Consider the following 12,541-nt stretch of genomic DNA (forward strand, 5'->3'; position numbering starts at 1 on the left):
CTGATAGAAGCACTGTGTATATAGCAAACAAATTTTTAATAAGCATACCTTCTCGCTATATATCTGATAAGCACGGTCATATAAAGTGTGGTTCCTTCCCCACTTCCAGCCTCCTTCTCCTTGTCCAGGCCCAATCCCACTTTCCCTCCCCAGTTCCAGTCCAACCTGACCTTTCCACCCCTCAGTTGGGCTTTTGTCCCCAGTGCATTCAAATCAGACAGCTTCCTCCTCCACACTGTCTCCATGGCAGCAGGGGGCATCATTGAGAGCGCATGAGACTGGCTTCCTGCTCTCAGTTCCAGTGTCTGGTCCCCACCTTGCCCCAGAGCAGTTGTCCTTGTCCTAGCAGCCATTACTAGGAAAGTCGAGCTTCAACCCTTAACTCTGGGCTGGAGGAGGCATGCTCAGTTTCTCTGAGATAACACATGTACAGTCTAGTCAGAACTAGGAGCTGCAAGAGGCTTGTGCATGCTCAGCAAGGACAGAATCTTTGGAGCTTTGAAATCCCTATTGATCATATGTGAACTGTGATTTTTCAAAGACTAATAAATTGGCCAAATTTAGGTAGTTTTTCTCGGGGATGGCAAAAGACACATGCCTAACACAAACACCACTGTCTTGAGGAATTTCAAGTCCATACTTTGGAACCGGGGCGTGCTAGAGCTTTTATATGTATGTTGCTAGAATTTAACATTGACAAAATATTTTTCCCTAACCTTATTCTCAGAAACAGTTGAACTATTTTTACTGAAATTAAAAATAAAATAATAATGATCACCATGAGGCAGAAACCTAGTATGGAAAATTTCAGCCTAAACATTTCATGTTTAGCAACTGAAAATAGGATCTTATAATAGGAAGTATCAGATAAGCTTAACATGTAGTTCTACCAGTTCCGCCTAGAATATGTACACACACACTATTCTGTAAATAGTTTTTTAAGCCAATTTTTTTTGAAGTTTAAGTTATTTCTTACTATCCAAAAATCTGTTCTCCAACCGATGCATGACATCCTTGAGAGATGGGAGAGAAGAGATAAATGGTATAAAACTCCTGTTACTAGGAATATGAGGGATTCATGATTCAAAGAACAAAACAGTCCCCCATTGTACGTGTAGCACACATTCCTGGATTTTTATATGCACTTTGTTTTTATAAAGTAAAGATATCAGGAAGACAGTATAATGATACCCATCCTTCACATGAAAAGATTTATCTGTACTACATACATATTTCCAGATAGTTCTATTCATTACAAATCAGAGAGAGGACGGTTTTATGATTAAAGCACTGGACTGGGTACCTGAGTTCAATTCTTTTTTTTGTTGTAATATCACAACTTTCATGTCTGTAATCGTGTGACCAGAGAGATTGAAGTGTTCTCCGACTGGTTTATGAATGTTATAATTCTTGACATCTGATTTGTGTCCATTTATTCTTTTACATAGAGACTGTCCAGTTTGACCAATGTACACGGCCACACTATCAGAGGCTTGTTCACCTGCACATCCACCAATGTGATCTATGCCATCATGTGCCAGCAATGCCCCTCTGCCATGTACATTGGTCAAACTGGACAGTCTCTACGTAAAAGAATAAATGGACACAAATCAGATGTCAAGAATTATAACATTCATAAACCAGTCAGAGAACACTTCAATCTCTCTGGTCAAGCGATTACAGACATGAAAGTTGTGATATTACGACAAAAAAACTTCAAATCCAGACTCCAGCGAGAAACTGTTGAATTGGAATTCATTTGCAAATTTGATACAATTAACTTAGGCTTGAATAGAGACTGGGAGTGGCTAAGTCATTATGCAAGGTAACCTATTTCCCCTTGTTTTTTCCTACCCCCTCTCCCCCCAGACGTTCTTGTTAAACCCTGGATTTGTGCTGGAAATGGCCCAACTTGATTATCATACACATTGTAAGGAGAGTGATCACTTTAGATAAGCTATTAGCAGCAGGAGAGTGGGGTGGGAGGAGGTCTTTTTTCATGCTTTGTGTGTATATAAAAAGATCTTCTACACTTTCCACAGTATGCATCCGATGAAGTGAGCTGTAGCTCGCGAAAACTTATGCTCAAATAAATTGGTTAGTCTCTAAGGTGCCACAAGTACTCCTTTTCTTTTTGCGAATACAGACTAACACAGCTGTTACTCTGAAACCTGTTTTTAAACAAACCAACAAACAAAGATGAAAAATAACAGACCTCAACCCTTTTGTCCCTCTGCAAATTTGTGTACACAGAGTCAATCCCTTACCTCTTTCTAAAAGTGCAAAGTTTCAAAAAGTTCAATGAACAGAAGATTGTTGGGGGCAGAACAGATCTGGACGAGGAGAAGAAGTCTGGAGATAAATGTGAGAAGGGAGGGACAGGCAGTAGAAACAAAAGTCAAACTGTATGAGCAGCATATTCCAGAAGTCGTGAGGTCTTTCTGAGTGCAGGCTTCATTGATCTGAGATCTATCATATCATTCTCTCACTAGAAGGGAAAAACTATAATGGCAGCAGGCCGTAAGAGAGACCCAGTGTGGGAATATTTTAATGAAATTTCTCTACCTGTGGGTAAGACAGGCATGCGTGCAAAATGCAAACAGTGCAACAAAGAAATGCAAGGCCTGGTTGCCCAAATGAAACAACATCATGAGAAGTGTTCCTTCTCAGGAGGAAGCTGCGTTGAAGATGACGAAAGGAACATGTCTGAACATGCAGAATCTTCAGGTTAGTAACTTTTTTATTTCATGCTTCTTTCTTAAGGACTGCCTGTCTTCCTTCTGGACTATTCTTGAATTCTCATGTTTGAGCAAAATATATAGTTGTTGCTGTATGGTACTATCATTTTAGATGCAGTTGTGATAAAAAATAAATAGCTGGAATAGGCAGATCTTTTTACAATTTCACCTTTAAAGTAGTATTGAGTGTCAGTGAATACAAACTAAATACTAAATGAGCAGTAGTGAGTAAATGAGTAATTAAATAACTGTATGGACTTATTTTGTTTAGGAGAATCCATCCTCAACATACAGGATTCTGAAGACTATCCACCTTCAAGATCACCATTTTCTATAGTTTCAGAGCTATCTGCCAATGATAGTGTTTCAGTCATATCCTATATGTCACATAGCCACAGTATATCACCAGCAGCAAAAGGAAAAAAAAAGTATCGCCATCATCCAGTAACAACGATAGATAAGTTTGTGATAAGAACCAGCAGATTACAAAAATTGCCTAGTTTGTTTATGCAACAAACTCTCCTTTCCGTATGATTGAGAACCCACACTTCATTAACATGGTTCAGTCATTAAGACCAGGACACAGTCCACCCAACAGAGCAGACGTCGCAGATAAAGTATATGAAAGAGAAATTGGAAAGTGTGCGAAAGATGTAGAGGGTGAAATTGTTAACCTGAGTTTTGATGGGTGTAGCAATATCCATACTGATCCTGTTGTATGTTCTTGTGTGACAACAGAAGAAGGGAATGTCTTCCTTACAGAAACAATGGATACATCAGGAAATGCACACACAGCAGAATATTTACAAGTAGCAGCAGTAAAAGCTATAACAAACTGTGGGAAAAAAAATTCAAATGTTAGTACACAGCTTGGTCACAGACAATGCTGCAAATGTATCCAAGATGAGAAGAAGTTATTTGAAGAGATTCCCAAGCTAACAACATTACGGCTGCAGTGCTCATTTGATGCACCTCCTAGCCAAAGACTTCAGTGTTCCAGAAATAAAGGCTAATGTTGTTGAAATTGCAAAATACTTCCATAACAACCACTTTGCAGCTGCTCTGAAAAAAGTGGGAGGAACCAAGCTAATTCTCCCACAAGAGGTGTGATGGAACTCAGTAGTGGACTGTTTTTAGCACTATATCAAGAACTGGCCTAATCTGATGACAGTTTGTGACAAAATTGTGAAAATATAGATGGCACTGTCACAGCCAAAGTTCTCAACATTGGCTTAAGAGAAATGTTGAAACACATGCTGGGTACTCCAAGGCTACAGAAATAGGCTTTAAACAAAATGCAGGGAAATAGCTGTTTTATTGCTGATGCTGTTGAAATTTTGACGTTACTGAGCGAGATTTTAAAAAGAGAAATATGCAATGACAGAGTTAAATTACAAGCATTAAAAAAAACAAATGGGACAAGCATCATCTCCAGATCATTTTCTTGCAAATATTCTCAATACTTGGTACCAGGGTCAAACCTTAACTGCTGAAGAAGAGGAGTTGCCTATGACATGGACATCCAGCTATCATCCCTCCATAATGCCAACTATAATAAACTTCAGAGCTAAGGGTGAACCATTCAAGAAATATATGCTTGCTGATGATGTTTTAAAGAACATCACACCAGTGAACTGGTGGAAGTCACTTAAGCACTTGGATTCAGAGACTGTTAAAGTGATAATGTCACTTTTAACAGCGGTAGCTTCTTCTGACAGTGTAGAAACAATATTCTCTTCCTTTGGACTAATTCATTCTAAATTGAGAAATCGTTTGGGACCTGCAAAAGCAGGAAAGCTTGTTTTTCTTTTCCAGATTATGAACAAACCGGAAAATGAAGGTGAAGATGACTGAGGTAGCTGCAGAAGTCAATATTTTAAGTTTCTCATGTTGACCTGGCTGACATAGTCCATATAATTTTTGTTTTTTTAAATATTTCATTTAATTATTTTAAACAATTTTAAGAAAAACAAACCTGCTTTTAAAAAACTTGAATGTTTAAATTCAAAAATTCATATGCTTGTTTTGTTAAAATATTATATGTTTGCTGCTAAAAAAAAAATCCAGAATACCTAATGTTGTTGTTTTAGTTAAATAAAACAAATTTAAATGTCTGTCTGGTGATGTTCTCCTCCTAATACAGCCTGGCAAGAAAATCCAGCAGCCGTGTTAGTCTATATTCGCAAAAAAAAAAAAAAACGAGTACTAGTGGCACCTTAGAGACTAACCAAATTATTTGAGCATAAGCTTTCATGAGCTACAGCTCACTTCATCGGATGCTGTAGCTCACGAAAGCTTATGCTCAAATAAACTGGTTAGTCTCTAAGGTGCCACTAGTACTCCTTTTCTTTTTACTCTGTGCTAAAACATTCTGCTGTAAGTTACCTCATCTTCCACACCCACTTTTTCCCCCTCTTCATAGACAGGTCTTATGATTCAGACAATGTAAAATCTTTGAGGCAGGGACTGTCATTTAGTATATGTTTGCACAGTGCCCAGCAAAATAGGACCGTGACTTGGTTGATGCCTCTGAGCACTACTGAATCAAATAGTTACTGATATTTAACAGTACTACTAGCACAAAACTATAACCTCTTTCCAGTAGTGGTTTTTTTAAACCTGTTTCACATTGACCAACACCAGGTGATTCAGAGGAAGGTACACAAAACCCCAAAATAGGCAGATGCAATATAATCTGAACCCCACATTAGGTCTCCTTCTAATCCCTTACAGTTGGGAGACTGGTTTAAACCCTGAAGCATGAGGTTTAACATATCTTCCAAAATTTATGTAAGCAACAGTTTTAAAAACTGTGAATATTATCATCTACATAAAAGTTCAATCCTTTTTGAATTTTGCTAAGCTTTTGGCCTCAACAATATTGTGTGGCAATAAGTCCCACAGTTTCATTATGCATTTTGAAAGGGGGGTTGCGGGGGACCTCTTTTCAGTTTTGAATTTACCCCATTTATTTTTAATGTCCCTTTGTTGTTGCATTGAAACAATTCCTAATCTACCTTCTCCATATCATTCGTTATATTTTTATTATGACCCACCTCAAATTTGTCTACTTTATAAGATAAACAACTGCAATCTTTTAAATCTCTCTTCATAGGTGAGTTTTTGCTTACCCCAATCATTCTCTTCACTCTCGCCTGAACACCCTCTAATTTTACAATATCCTTTCTGAGATAGGATGACCAGTACTGCACACACGAACTCCAGATTAGGCAGTAGTCCTTAGAATAAATTCAAACAAGTATAGGACTGAGTCATTATCTGCTGAAAGCTGGTCAGTGGACATAAAATGACTTATTGGTCTCAATTATGTCCTGGAGGATAGCTGGTCACAACACAAAAATCAGAATCAAAACTGGCACCTTTGCTGGCAAACTTACCAGAAAAGTCAAGGAATAAATAGAGATTGAACTATCCTTTCACCCCTCAAGAAGGTTGTGTCACATTTGAACAGTGTAGAGAAGCTTGCACTGCCAATACGTACCTATTATGTGACAGGATATTTCGTTTCCATAGCTGTCAATCTGGCACCTTTCACTTTAAAATATATTAAGAAAAAATAATTAAATCTACATTCTAATAGTTACTAGATTAGCAAAAGTTTTTCATATTAGAAGTTAGTGAAAAAAGGGAACAATCTGAATACAAAATAACCACTTCTAATCCTTTTTTTTAAATGTACTTCTGGAATTCTGCTCTATTTAAATCAATGAAAGTGACTCACAGATTAAGTAAATACAATTTAAGGTTACATTAGTTTACACAGAAAGAAGTGTTCGCAAAAAGAAGTGTGTTTTTTCCATGGGACAAAGTACATTTCATAGGGCAACACATTTCAAAATCAAGTACTTTAATGGCTAGTATCAACCAACAACATGTCCCAGTATATGATTTAAAAAAAAAGACACACACACACCAAACTAGCAAAAAATCAGCACCTATTATATTCCCATTCACTTCTTGGTTTGTTGGTGCTTTACACTGAATAATAAGGATCAATGGATAACTTTTTAAAAGCTCTTCAGCAGCAATCACTAACAACTCATCACCCCAATACTCTACTTTGAATTTGGGGAATATTCTGTGAGGAGCCAGTCCAGGGAGTAAAGATCCTAGCCTTCATGGGATTGGTACAAGATACCTAAGAGAATGACTGTCTCTCTCTGACAATTTATTTTGATTTGTACAAAACAGAACAAGGTTCTTCAAACCAAGGTCTAGAAGCCCCTGACAAATATTTAAAATGCAACCCTTAACACAGAACCAGAAATTTTGCCTCAAGCTTAACAGTAGAAAGTAACCAAGAAAATAAGCACACTTAGTACCCATCTACCCTTGTGAGTTTTCTGTCTCCCCAAAGGTCTAAGAAAACAGATTTAGGGCTTGGCTACATTTGCAAGTTACAGCGCAATAAAGGAGCCCCAGGCGCCCTAGCTCACTCCCCGTCCACACTGACAAGGCACGTAGAGTGCTCTGTCTCCGTGGCTACAGCACTGTTGGTACTCCACCTAGGCGAGTGGAAGACTGCTGCACCACCGCTGGAATGCCGCAGCACCAGTGTGGACACCCTGGTCTGTTATTGCGCTGCGATCAGCCTCCAGAAGTATCCCACAATACCTGTTCTAGCCACTCTGGTCATTACTTTGAACTCTACTGCCCTGCACTCAGGTGACCAACCGTCAGACCCACCCTTTAAATTCTCCAGGAATTTTGAAAATCCCCTTCCTGTTTGCTCAGCCAGGCGTGGAGTGCTCTCAGCAAATCTTTCCAGGTGACCATGCCTCCACACACCAGGCAATCCCCAGTATGGAGCAATGGTGAGGTGCTGGACCTCATCAGTGTTTGGGGGGAGGAAGTTGTCCAGACCCAGCTGCACTCCAGCCATAGGAATTATGATATCTTTGGGCAGATATCAAGGGCCATGCTGGAAAGGCCATGACCGGGATGCACTGAAGTGCAGGGTTAAAGTGAAGGAGCTGCGGAATACCTACTGCAAAGTCCAAGAGGCAAACAGCCGCTCCGTTTTTACAAAGAGCTGGACATGATACTTGGGGGCAACCCCACCTCCACTTCGAGTACCACCATGAACACTTCAGAGCCCAGTTCAACAAGGTAGGAGGAGCCGCAAAGCGGGTGCGGGGGTGCTCCGGCAGAGGAAGACACCCCGGAATCCCTAGATGCATGCAGCCAGGAGCTGTTATCAAGCCAGGAGGAAGCTAGCCAGTCGCGGCGGCCAGTGCTTGGGGAAGGACAAACACCAGAGGAGGTTCCTGGTAAGCGGCTTTTATTTTGGGAAGGAAGTTATTTGGTGCAGGCTCTTGGGGCGCGGAGGGTTAGGGCCGAATGCATGCCTAGATGTGGAATAGGGCGTTGACGTGCTCTCTCATCACAGTAATCGGCCTCAGTGATCTCTTCAAAGGTCTCAGCCAGAACTTGGGCAATGCGCTTGTGGAGGTTTCTCGGGAGAGCCACCCTTCTCCTGATCCCAGTAAGACTGAATTGTCCGCGGCACTGTGCCATGAGAGGCAGGGGGGACCATTGCTGCACACAGGCAAGCTGCATATGGGCCAGGGTGGAAGACCCTCCCTTGCTTCCCTGGTCACCCTCAGCAGAGAGATATCTTGCAGGACCAACTCCTGTGGAAAAAGTGGGGACAGTGTTCAGTATAGGGGCCCCCTGCTGCTGTTGGCTCTCCCCAACGCACAGAGACCCCAGAGGGCAGTACAGCCGTGAAACTATGAGTCACGCTTGACCCTGTGCTTACTCACCATTTTGGGGCTCCCACGGGTTGTGTGTGTTCGCTTTGGGACAGGCAAATTATGTTATTGTGTAGACCAGTGGTTCTCAAAGCCGGCTCACCGCTTGTTCAGGGAAAGCCCCTGGCACACCGGACCGGTTTGTTTACCTGCCACATCCACAGGTTCGGCCGATCGCGGCTCCCACTGGCCCTTGGCCCGCGCGGATTCCCGCAGCCCCCATTGGCCTGGAGCAGCGAACTGCGGCCAGTGGGAGCCACGATCAGCCGAACCTGCAGATGCAGCAGGTAAACAAACCGGTCCGGTGCACCAGGGGCTTTCCCTGAACAAGCAGCGGACCAGCTTTGAGAACCACTGTAGACTGTGCTTGCCCTTGAGTACAGGAGAATCATTGCTCTGTCTGGTGTGAACAATGCCGCCTCTGTTAAGTGTTGCATTTTGTCTTTACAGATAAAACCTTGAGATCTCAGCTGTCCATGTTATCAATGGCCAAGAGGCTGCAAAGAATCAGGAAATGGCCACGTAGAAGCAAAGAGGACATGCTGCATGAAGTCATGCAGCATTCAACTAATGAAAATAAAAAAGTGCAGGAGTGGCTGCAGAGTGAAATGAGGGACCGCCAGCAGACTGTGGATCACCGGCACCAAAACACAGAGCAGCTGATAAGCATCGTGGAGCGCCAAGCGGACTCGATCCAGGCGCTCGTAGCCATGCAGGCGGAGCACTCCGACACCCACCCTTTCTCCTGCAGCCCTTGTCCCAAAATTCTTTCCCTTGTGCCACCATGTCACCTCCAAACCACTTTCCCCAACATCTGGGTTCTTATAGCCACCTGCTGCCTCCAACACCTGTAGCTTTACCACCCAGCCCTGAAAACTACGACCCTTACCCACTGCGCTCAACCCCCATCACCATGCAGTATAGCTCTCATAAATATAAAGGGAAGGGTAAACACCTTTAAAATCCCTCCTGGCCAGAGGAAAAACCCTTTCACCTGTAAAGGGTTAAGAAGCTAGGATAACCTCACTGGCACTTGACCAAAATGACCAATGAGGAGACAAGATATTTTCAAAGCCGGGATGGGGTGGGGTGGGGTGGACACAAAGGTTCTCTCTGTCTGTGTGATGCTTTTGCCAGGAACAGAAAAGGAATGGAGCCTTAGAGCTTAGTAAGTAATCTAGTTAGATATGAGTTAGATTCTGTTTTGTTTAAATGGCTGATAAAATTCGCTGTGCTGAATGGAACGTAGATTCCTGTTTTTGTGTCTTTTTTGTAACTTAAGGGTTTGCCTAGAGGGATTCTCTATGTTTTGAATCTGATTATCCTGTAAGGTATTTACCATCCTGATTTTACAGAGGTGATTCTTTTACTTCAATTAAAATTCTTCTTTTAAGAACCTGATTGTTTTTTCATTGTTCTTAAGATCCAAGGGTTTGGGTCTCTGTTCACCTATGCAAATTGGTGAGGATTTTTATCAAGCCTTCCCCAGGAAAGGGGGTGAGGGTTTGGGGAGGATTTTTTGGGGGGGAAGACGTTTCCAAGTGGGCTCTTTCCCTGTTATAACTGTTAGACGCTTGGTGGTGGCAGCAATAAAGTCCAAGGGCAAAAGGTAAAATAGTTTGTACCTTGGGGAATTTTTAACCTAAGCTGGTAAAAATAAGCTTAGGGGGTTTTCATGCACATCTGTAGCCTAGAGTTCAGAGTGGGGAAGGAACCTTGACAATAGCCATCCTGAAGTGCAGCATGCATTGCGCAGCACTCCAGATAGGACATATGCAAATCTGTGATTGTACCCCTACCCCTACCCCACCCCCTTGCCCTTTGTGTTTTCCAAGCAGTTGTGTTGTGTTTCTTTTCAATAAATTGATTTTTTGGCTTTGAAAACATTTATTATTGCATAATGTAAAAGAAACCTCAGCCAGGAAAGCAACAGATGCTGCAAGTCAGCGTATCATACGTTGCAAACACAGATTCCTACTGGACTTCGCTCCCATGCAGGGCACCACACCAGATATTATTGTTGGCTTTCAGCCTCAAATTGCTCCCTCAAGGCATTCCTAATCCTTGCAGCCCCACGCTGGGCCCCTCTAATAGCCCTGCTCTCTGGCTGTTCAAATTCAGTCTCCAGGTGTTGAACCTCTGAGTTTCATGCCTGAGTGAATCTTTCACCCTTCCCTTCACAAATGTTATGGAGAGTACAGCACGCAGATATAACCGTGGGGATGCTGTTATTGGCCAAGTCCAGCTTCCCATACAGAGAGTGCCAGCGACCCTTTAAACAGCCAAAAGTACACTCCACAGTCATTCTGCACCGGCTCAGCCTGTTGTTGAACTGCTCCTTGCTGCTGTCAAGGCTCCCTGTGTATGGTTTCATGAGCCACGCATCAAAGGCTAAGCGGGGTCTTCAAGGAGTACAATGAGCATTTCAACTTCCCTTACTGTGATTTTCTGGTCTGGGAAAAAAGTCCCGGTTTGCAGCTTCCTGAATAGGCCAGTGTTAAGAAAGATGCGTGCGTCATGCACCTTTCCGGGCCAGCCTACGTTCATGTCAATGAAACGCCCACGGTGATCCACAAGCGCCTGGAGAACCATAGAGAAATAGCCCTTCCGATTAACATACTGGGAGGCTAGGTGGGTTGGTGCCAGAATTGGAATATGCGTCCCATCTATCGCCCCTCCACAGTTAGGGAAACCCATTTGTGCAAAGCCAGCCACAATGTCATGCACATTATCTGAAGTCATGGTTCTTCTGAGCAGGATGCAATTAATGGCCCTGCAAACTTGCATCAATACAATTCAAACAGTCGACTTCCCCACTCTGATCAGTAGCTGTCTGGAGTTGCCAGCTTCCAGATTATTGCAGTAGTCACCCGCTTCTCCACTGTCAGGGTAGCTCTCAATCTCGTGTCCTTGCGCTGCAGGGTGGGGGTGAGCTCCTCACATAGTCCCATGAAGTGGCTTTTCTCATCCGAAAGTTCTGCAGCCACGCCTCATCATACCAGACTTGCATGACGATGTGATTCCCACCACTCAGTGCTTGTTTCCCAAGCCCAAAAGTGGCGTTCCACAGTGGTGAGCATGTCTGTGAAAGCCACAAGCAAACTCATGTTGTTTGCGTTACTCGAGTTGATATAATCGGAGTCCTGACTGTCACTTTGGATCTTAAGGAATCCTTCGACTGCCAAACGTGATGCGCTGGCGAGACTCGTCAGCACATTCCTCAGCAGTTCGGGCTCCATCCCCGCAGACCAAAAGGGAAGAAGCGTGCAGTACAAAAACCATTGAAAGATGGGGCCAAATGTGGACAGAAGCAAAGGGAATGCTGGGATGCGAACCGATGCATCACGGGGAGTTGGGACAGGACCCCGAATGCCCCGCACTCCCCACCCCCTACCCACAAGCCACAGCACCAGAATAGGAAGACGTGCTCTGTGGGATAGCTGCCCACAATGCACCGCTCCCAATGCCACTGCAAGTGCCCAAACATGGCCACGCCAGTGCACTTGCAGTTGTCAGTGTGGACAAACTGCAGTGCTTTCCCTACTGTGCTCTACGAAGGTGAGTTTAACTCACAGCGCTCTACACCTGCAAGTGTAGCCATGCCCTTAAAGATCACCTTAAAGGGCTATTTTCAGGAGGGAGAACATTCCAAAGTCATGGAGACTGACAGAATGCTGATAATACTCTCTCCCTTTTAAACCAAGAGGGCTCCAGCATAAGCACCTCTGTTAGTCACATCTGCAACAGTATGGCATAGAGAGACACTCCCCCAAGTAGGTACTAATTAACACCAAGTACAGGAATGGGAGGGATGGGAAAGAATTCAGTAGCTGTTAGGAGAAAGGGGACCAGGTTCTGCCAAAGCTCCTGTCATCTACTCTCTGTTCATCTCAGCTGCTCTAAGAAATCTAGTCCACAGATTCAGGAGGAGAGAGCCCAAGAGCAAGTACCCTGGCTCCTGCCAAGGCCCCATGTTTCCTGCACTCAACAAGATGGATCAGTCATTTCAAATCCACAACTTGATAGTGT

The 12,541-nt window shown here is 43.2% G+C and overlaps 1 protein-coding gene across 5 annotated transcripts in view; it reads right to left on the reverse strand.

The window, feature by feature from the left end:
• Positions 1–12,541, reverse strand: part of ARB2A (ARB2 cotranscriptional regulator A) — a 363,023-nt gene that overhangs the window by 343,520 nt on the left and 6,962 nt on the right. The window contains exon 1 of one of the 5 annotated variants that reach the window (XM_077817190.1): positions 6,241–6,292. The exons of the other annotated variants lie outside the window; for them this stretch is intronic. The gene's annotated coding sequence lies outside the window, so the exon portion shown is untranslated. Of the gene's footprint in view, positions 1–6,240; positions 6,293–12,541 lie in introns of those variants that run through there. 5 annotated transcript variants of the gene reach the window in all.

Source organism: Eretmochelys imbricata, chromosome 5 (genome assembly GCF_965152235.1).
Source record: "Eretmochelys imbricata isolate rEreImb1 chromosome 5, rEreImb1.hap1, whole genome shotgun sequence".
Taxonomy (NCBI): Eukaryota; Metazoa; Chordata; order Testudines; family Cheloniidae; genus Eretmochelys; species Eretmochelys imbricata.